The 8,534-nt window shown below is 40.4% G+C and overlaps 1 non-coding gene across 1 annotated transcript; it reads right to left on the bottom strand.

Annotated features, from left to right (window-relative positions):
• Positions 1-5,180: 5,180 nt before the first annotated feature.
• Positions 5,181-5,253, bottom strand: TRNAG-GCC (transfer RNA glycine (anticodon GCC)). The gene has a single exon. It is a non-coding gene; the product is annotated as a tRNA-Gly (tRNA).
• Positions 5,254-8,534: the final 3,281 nt, after the last annotated feature.

Raw genomic sequence — 8,534 nt, 5'->3', positions numbered from 1 at the left:
AACTTTTGAGGCTCTAGCCTGTGAAATAAGCGATGTGGGATGTGTTTCTTGCTTTACCCCTTTAACCTTTCCTGAACTCAGTATCCACACATAGGCAGTGAGAGGAGTTGGACTAAATCAGCAGTTGGCAAACACTGTCTGCACAGATCCCGAGGAAACATTTTCAGCTCTGTGCTCCACGCAAGTTTTGTCTTTGTTGCCGCTACTACACTCAATATTTATGGTGCAAAAAGAGCCACGGATGATCTGCAAACAGATGGACCAGGTTGGGTTTTTACCTGCTGGCTGCATGCACTTGGTCAGCCCTGAGTGAGTTAGTCTCTAAAATGCTCTTCTACATTAACATTTAATGGATCTGTTGTTTTATCTCTATTTCCCAAGTTCCATTGTTTCATATAATTTTAATTACAGAGAAGCATATTTTTGGATTAGGGCATTTTGGATCAAGGGTGGAGTTGAATATCATCTCAGTTGCCTTAGACAATTGATATGGACTCTCACCTTTCTACACTGAAAAATCTAAATTCCAAACTCTGAGGCAAGAGGCCAGAAACGACAGTCACATAGTAGCTGAAGCAAATGCTATGTGGAGGAGTAAAGTAAAAAAGAATATGCCTTTGGCTTATTGGTTATTTTGAATTAAAGTTACTTAAATAGCTGGTTCAAAGGAAGACGCTCTGACCTTCCTTTGTCCCCCTTGAAAGCTGAAAATAAATCTCCTGTGTGAAAGATACTTGCCTTGTACCTGGAGATTGGAGGCATCCTTACCCCCAGAGTTAGGGGATTTAGGCCAAGAAGGCTAAATAAACCATGTTACATGTTACATCTTCACTAGGTTGGTATTCCAAATCCCAACCTCTTTGTCTTGTCAGTTCTTCACAAATTTATTGTTTCCTTGTCTAAAAGGCATAAAAGCTGCCTGCTGCAAGTCTTATATTTTATATGGGGCTCCTGGGCATAGGAAATTAAAAATTTCTCCTGTTAATCTGTCTTTTGTCAATTATTGGGTTAGCCAAAGAACCTAGAAGAGAAAATGGGAAAAGTTTTCCACTCCTACAGGAATATGACTAATCTTTTTCTGGAAAAATCTAGATAACATAAAATATAAGGTAATAATAATTTAACCTTGATTATAGCTATAGGGTTTATTTTAATGGTAAATGTGTTTTCAATTATTTTGGTCTTGTACAGATCAGAAGCAAGGGAATGCAAGTCTCTGATGTACTATTCCATTTAGTGATTTTATTAAGCCAAACTTAAACATGTATTTGGGTAGTGCTCAACTAATGAGATTTATCAGGAAAAAGTAAGATTATTAATTTTTCCAGTCCAGTATAACCTAAAGCAGCTCTGGAGGCGGAACAGAGACAATGAACTCAGTTCTTATCCTGATAATCCTATGGAGGCCGAAACTCATTAAAATAGTTTTGCTTTAATAATTTTTGTGTGTCTTTCTGCAGAGTGAACACGTTGAAGAGTTGCATGGAAGCAGTTGAAGGAGGAGGAGGGAGGAAAGTTCTAGACTGATGAAAAATTTTGACATTTCAGTAACTAGTATCAAACAAAGATAATGTCATTTTTAGAACCAGTTTCTTCAGCTTCTCAATGTAGATGATAAGATATATTGGTCTCAGTTTTCTTCGTTTAAAGAGTATTTTCAAGAAACACACACCAGTATTTGAAAACAAACAAAATATATTTTTGCACTTAGTATTACACGTCTCTCTTATTGTTTTGTGAGAATAAAAATTCTGTGTATGAAGGCAGAAGTTCAAGGTCAGAATTGAGAATAAGGATGCACTATAGAGGGTCAACATAAAGGCCTCCAGTTTGGCTGTATCTCCTATCAGAAAAACAGTTTAAATTGGACACCTGGCCTCCCGACTAGAGACCGAATTAGTCTCTGTCCCTCGCAGCCATGTTCGCTCGATGAATCAATACAAGTAATTGTGCTATATTGTGCCATATCCACTCTTCCTGCCAGCTGGCACCCCCGATGGCCAACAAGCTGAGTTTGAGCTTGTTTAAGTTGGCGATGCTGCCTCTGGCAGCTCAAGTCCCTCGATGACTTCACAGGGTAGAGCTGCTCTATCATCCTCAACTCATTAGACCAGAAGTCAGTAGGCATTTCAGGCTTCACGGGTCATTCAATCTCTGTCACAATTACTTAGCACTTCTATATAGACAGTATGTAAATGCAGGAGCATGGCCGTGTTTAATAAAACTTTGTGAACTCTGACATTTGAATTTTGTATAATTTTCAGGTATCACAAGGTACCAGTCTTATTTTGATTTTTTATTCAATATTAAAAAATATAAATTTCATTTTTAGGTTGCAGATTATACAAAAGCAGGCAGTGGGTCAGAGTTGACCCATGGGCTCTAGTTTATCAGAGTCTGGACTAGACAATTTTGGGAAAAGAAATAAACTTCATTTTTTAAAAGTCATTCTATATTGAACCTGTCAGAAAGAGTTTAGCCATAACTCTTAACTTGAACACTGTTTTTTTTTTTTTTTTTTAGCCCTCATACAAAAACTTTATTGGAAAGCAGGGAAAACTACCAAGATATGAATGAAGACAAAAAAATAAAAAAAGTTCAGACATAAAGTGTATGACCTTGGTTTAAGTGGAAATGGAATCGTTTTGTGGTTTGTAGTTAGTGACCTATATTTTCACTTTGTGGCACTGCTGCTGCTACAGCTAAGCCGCTTCAGTCGTGTCTGACTCTGTGCGACCCCACAGACGGCAGCCCACCAGGCTCCTCTGTCCCTGGGATTCTCCAGGCAAGAATACTGGAATGGGTTGCTATTACCTTCTCCAAGGCATGCATGCTAAGTCACTTCCGTTGTGTCCGATTCTATGTGACCCTATGGACAGCAGCCCACCAGGCTCCTCTGTCCACAGGATTCTCTAGGCAAGAATACTGGAGTGGGTTTGAACACTGTTAATTTGTTGCATTGCTATCCATTTATTCAGAAGTATCTTCTGTTCTCTCCCTTTGGACTAGAACCCAGAGATGAACTGTCTTGTTTCTTTTCCTTTAATCCCTCCCTTCTCCTTTCCTTTACAAATGGCATGGGATACACCTGCCAAGACATCTTTAAGAGCATGCTAGAGACACCTCCACGTGACCCTAAATCACTGCAGTGAGTCAGAATGCTTCGTCCTTCTGATTAAATATGATCGTGTGCTGTGTGTGCTCAATCACTCAGTGTAACCCCATGGATTAGCCCACCAGGCTCCTCTGTCCATGGAACTTCCCAGGTAAGAGTACTGGAGTGGGTTGTCATTTCCTCCTCCGGGGACCTTCCTGACCCTTCATTTCAGGCAGAGTCTTTATTGCCTCACCCCTAGGAAGCCCATAAGTGTGGTTTGCTGCTGTTGTTTGCTTGCTCTGTTTTGTCTGACTGTTTGCAACCCCATGGACTGTAGGCTTGCTTGCCCTCCACTATTTCCCTGAGTTTGCTCAAACTCATGTCCCATTGAGTCGATGATGCCATCCAACCGTCTCATCCTCTGTGCTTCCTTCTCCTCTTGCCCTCAGTCTTTCCCAACATCAGGGTCCTTTGCAATGAGTTGGCTCATTGCATCAGGTGGCCAAAATAATGGACCTTCAGCATCGGTCCTTCTAATCAATATTCAGGGTTGATTTCTGTTAGGATTGCCTGGTTTGATCTCCTTGCAGTCCAAGGAACTCTTGAGAGTCTTTTCCAGAACCACATTCACAATTCCTCACAAATTATTTGCAGACAATTTACATAAGTTGTGACCCACTGTATGGACTGAATTGTGACCCTCCACAGTTCATATATTGAAGCGCTAACCCCCAGTATGACTGTAGTTGAAGATAAAACCTCTAAGTGAAAGTGTTAGTTGCCCAGTTGGGTCCAGCTCTTTGCAACCCCATGAGTTGTAGCCCGCCAGGCTCCTCTGTCTTTGGGATTCTCCAGGCAAGAATACTGGAGTGGGTAGCCATTCCCTTTTCCAGGGGCTCTTCCTGAGTCAGAGATCAAACCCAGGTATCCTGCATTGGCAGATAGATTCTTTACCGTCTGAGCCACAAGGGAAGCCCAAAACCTCTAAAGAAGTGTTTAAGATTAAATGAGGTCATAATGATAAGGAAGAGACCCAGAGGGCTCTCTCTGTCTCTGTGTGTGTGCACAGAGGAAAAGTCATATGCACTCTTGGCGAGAAAGTCCCCTTCTATGAGTCATAAAGAGAGCTCGTACCAGAACTAACCCTGATGATATCTTGATCTTGGGCTTCTAGATTTCAGACTTGTGAGAAAACAAATTTGTGTTGTTTAAGCCCCTGAGTCTGCAGCATTTTGTTGTGACAGCCTGAGCAGACAAATCCATCCATTGATGAGTTATGATACCCATATATAGTTATGATAATAGTTTGCTAGTGAGCTATGTTATTTTCTGTACTTTGTTTTCTATCCTTAAGCCCATTAGTCAAACCATGTCAATAGTCTTCTGTATGTTCTTGCCTTAGAAGAAAAGAAAATTGATTAAGAACACATGCATCACTGCCCAGCTTTGACTTTGAAAACAAACTTTGAAAAGAAACCCAGAAGGAACAATAGTCTGAAAGGCTGGGCTCTCAGTTGCAAGACAGAATGGAGTTTTCTAAATCCCAATTTTCCCTTTAAACAAGAACCCTATTCAGGAAATATAAAAATATCAATTTCTTGGTATGTATCAGAAAATATGGAAGGATACAGGATTTAATATAAGGACGGATTTCTGTGACAGAGTGAAGAAAATAAGAGGTTTCCCTGAGTTGGGAGAAGGAACTTGGGGTGGATTTAGTGGATGTATTGAAGGAGGAAACCTCTATCAATTATTTTTTTTTCTTTTTTAATTTTATTTTATTTTTAAACTTTACAATATTGTATTGGTTTTGCCAAATATTGAAATGAATCCGCCACAGGTATACATGTGTTCCCCATCCTGAACCCTCCTCCCTCCTCCCTCCCCATACCATCCCTCTGGGTCATCCCAGTGCACCAGCCCCGAGTATCCAGTATCGTGCATCGAACCTGGACTGGTGACTCGTTTCATACATGATAGTATACATGTTTCAATGCCATTCTCCCAAATCTTCCCACCCTCTCCCTCTCCCACAGAGTCCATAAGACTGTTCTATACATCACAGTGGCATGTGGGACCCTAGTTCCCCAACCAGGGATCGAACCAGCACCCCCTGCATTGGCAGTGCAGAGTCTTAACCACTGGACCACCGGGAAAGTCCCCCAGCTGAGTTTAGACATCTCAGGGGGGCCTACTCCAGTATGCCTGTCCTCTTATAATCCTTTTGCCCTTGGATAGATTCTAGGAGGAGGAGGGAAGTGTCTTTAAGATTGGGAAACAGTCCAGATACAAACTTAAATTTTTAATTGTGAGAGACTAAAATATTCAATTTGTTTAAATATTTACCTAAGAGTCTAAATTTTAAATCAGAAATGACTGAGTTACCTTGAAATGGCAAGATTCAGGTCAACATTAGCAGAAGCTAAATGATGTGGAAGTTGAGTTCAATTATGAAAAAATTAAAATTTTATGTCTGCTTAACTAAATTTTATCTATAACTGTGGTCCAGCTGCAGTTATTGGCGAATATCTATTAAAGAAATGATTGTAGACACTTACCTAAACTACTTCATGAAACAGCCCTGATAAACTTGTCAACAACTGCTATTCATAATAGTGACTCAGATACACCACAGGTTTCTGAAATTCTTTCTGAATCATAAAAGAGGCCACATTTAAAGAAAGGAATGGCAACCCCCATTGTGTTCTCTGAATTTGCTATGTTAAATCAGTACTTCTGTACGACAATCATTATAAGTTGGTGATATGCATATCCTGTTAAGCTAGATATTTGGTCAAATGTAATATAGTTTCCAACAACTACAATAATGAATCTACTTTAATGAAGCTTAATGAATCTTCTCTCATACTGATATTCTGTTTACGGAGCTGACTGACACATTTCAATCATGCCACTCTTGTTCTAACACCGTCACTGGCTTTCACTGTGCATCAGTTTTATGAAACCCTTGCCCATGTACACTTGAAACTATGACTTAGCTCCAGTTCTTGCTGCATGCTGTTACTCTCTCCTTTTATTTTAATATTTACCTAGAAGGGGTTATCTACTCTTCCCCAATATCTTTATATCTCCTGATTCGCTTTCATCGCTCTTACTTTCTCTGTGGAATGCCTGTCCCAACCTTTCTCAGTCTCTCTCTCTTTTTCTCCCCTGTCTCTCCTTTACTGTTTTTAATACTTACCCATTTAGCTGTACCACGTCTTAGCTGTGGCCCGCGGGATCTTTAGTTGTGGCCTGTGAACTCTCAGTTGTGGCAGGTAGGATCTGGTTACCCAGCCAGGGGTCGAACCTCAGCCTCCTGCATTGGAATTGTGGCGTCTTAGCCCCTGGACCATGTGGGAGTCCTTTTCCTTTACTATTCATTTCATCAGTCTCCAGTGTATCCTCTTTATTGAATACATCTTATTTATATTCCACAGGTCCCTTCTAGACCACTCCTAAGGTTTATACTATTCTGTTTTCATCTATTGTGATACTGCCTTAACTGCACCCCATATGGTAGGTTCCTTGTATATAATTATTATTTCATTTGTTTTACTCTCCTTGCCTCATATTACTGTTAAGCATAACCTGTGAACAATCAGTACGTTTTTTGAAAATAATGCAACAGTGACCCTCCTTAAGGTGCTACTATGCCTTCAGTTTTATTTATTTATTTTTTTAATTTTATTTTATTTTTAAACTTTACATAATTGTATTAGTTTTGCCAAATATCAAAATGAATCCACCACAGGTGTACATGTGTTCCCCATCCTGAACCCTCCTCCCTCCTCCCTCCCCATTCCATCCCTCTGGGTCATCCCAGTGCACCAGCCCCAAGCATCCAGTATCGTGCATCGAACCTGGACTGGCAACTCGTTTCATACATGATATTTTACATGTTTCAATGCCATTCTCCCAAATCTTCCCACCCTCTCCCTCTCTCTCAGAGTCCATAAGACTGTTCTATACATCAGTGTCTCTTTTGCTGTCTCGTACACAGGGTTATTGTTACCATCTTTCTAAATTCCATATATATGCGTTAGTATACTGTATTGGTGTTTTTCTTTCTGGCTTACTTCACTCTGTATAATAGGCTCCAGTTTCATCCACCTCATTAGAACTGATTCAAATGTATTCTTTTTAATGGCTGAGTAGTACTCCATTGTGTATATGTACCACAGCTTTCTTATCCATTCATCTGCTGATGGACATCTAGGTTGCTTCCATGTCCTGGCTATTATAAACAGTGCTGCGATGAACACTGGGGTACATGTGTCTCTTTCCCTTCTGGTTTCCTCAGTGTATATGCCCAGCGGTGGGATTGCTGGATCATAAGGCAGTGCTATTTCCAGTTTTTTAAGGAATCTCCACACTGTTCTCCATAGTGGCTGTACTAGTTTGCATTCCCACCAACAGTGTAAGAGGGTTCCCTTTTCTCCACACCCTCTCCAGCATTTATTGCTTGTAGACTTTTGGATCGCAGCCATTCTGACTGGTGTGAAATGGTACCTCATAGTGGTTTTGATTTGCATTTCTCTGATAAAGAGTGATGTTGAGCATCTTTTCATGTGTTTGTTAGCCATCTGTATGTCTTCTTTGGAGCAATGTCTATTTAGTTCTTTGGCCCATTTTTTGATTGGGTCGTTTATTTTTCTGGAGTTGAGCTGTAGGAGTTGCTTATATATTCTCGAGATTAGTTGTTTGTCAGTTGCTTCATTTGCTATTATCTTCTCCCATTCTGAGGGCTGTCTTTTCACCTTGCTAATAGTTTCCTTTGATGTGCAGAAGCTTTTAAGGTTAATTAGGTCCCATTTGTTTATTTTTGCTTTTATTTCCAATATTCTGGGAGGTGGGTCATAGAGGATTCTGCTGTGATGTATGTCAGAGAGTGTTTTGCCTATGTTCTCCTCTAGGAGTTTTATAGTTTCTGGTCTTATGTTTAGATCTTTAATCCATTTTGAGTTTATTTTTGTGTATGGTGTTAGAAAGTGTTCTAGTTTCATTCTTATGCCTTCAGTTTTAAAAAACCTGTATTTGTTCCGTGAAAGAGTGCTTTGGGGGAATAAAGAAGACATGCATGAATTTGCATTTGATTAATCACATGCCGGAGAAGGGAATGGCAACCCACTCCAGTATTCTTGCCTGGAGAATCCCATGGACAGAGGAGCCTGGTGGCTACAGTCCATGGGGTCACACAGAGTCGGACACGACTGAGCGACTGAACAATCACATGCCACTCTTTGTTTTCAAGTTTCTTTCTAGGTAGACAAAACAAAAAGGTGCAGCATAGAAGTTTGAGGATTCTGTAGGACCACCCAAGGACACAGAAAATGAGGGAAAGTGATAAAAGGGAAAACTAGGGATAGGATAGATCCAGGGAAGGAGGAGTTACTACTGATGGCTAAGACCGTGAGAACAGATTGTGGATAGGACA

Source organism: Bubalus kerabau, chromosome 2, assembly GCF_029407905.1.
Source record: "Bubalus kerabau isolate K-KA32 ecotype Philippines breed swamp buffalo chromosome 2, PCC_UOA_SB_1v2, whole genome shotgun sequence".
Classification (NCBI taxonomy): Eukaryota; Metazoa; Chordata; class Mammalia; order Artiodactyla; family Bovidae; genus Bubalus; species Bubalus kerabau.
Note: the sequence above shows the minus strand (reverse complement) of the source record. Positions and strands in the feature narration are given on the sequence as shown.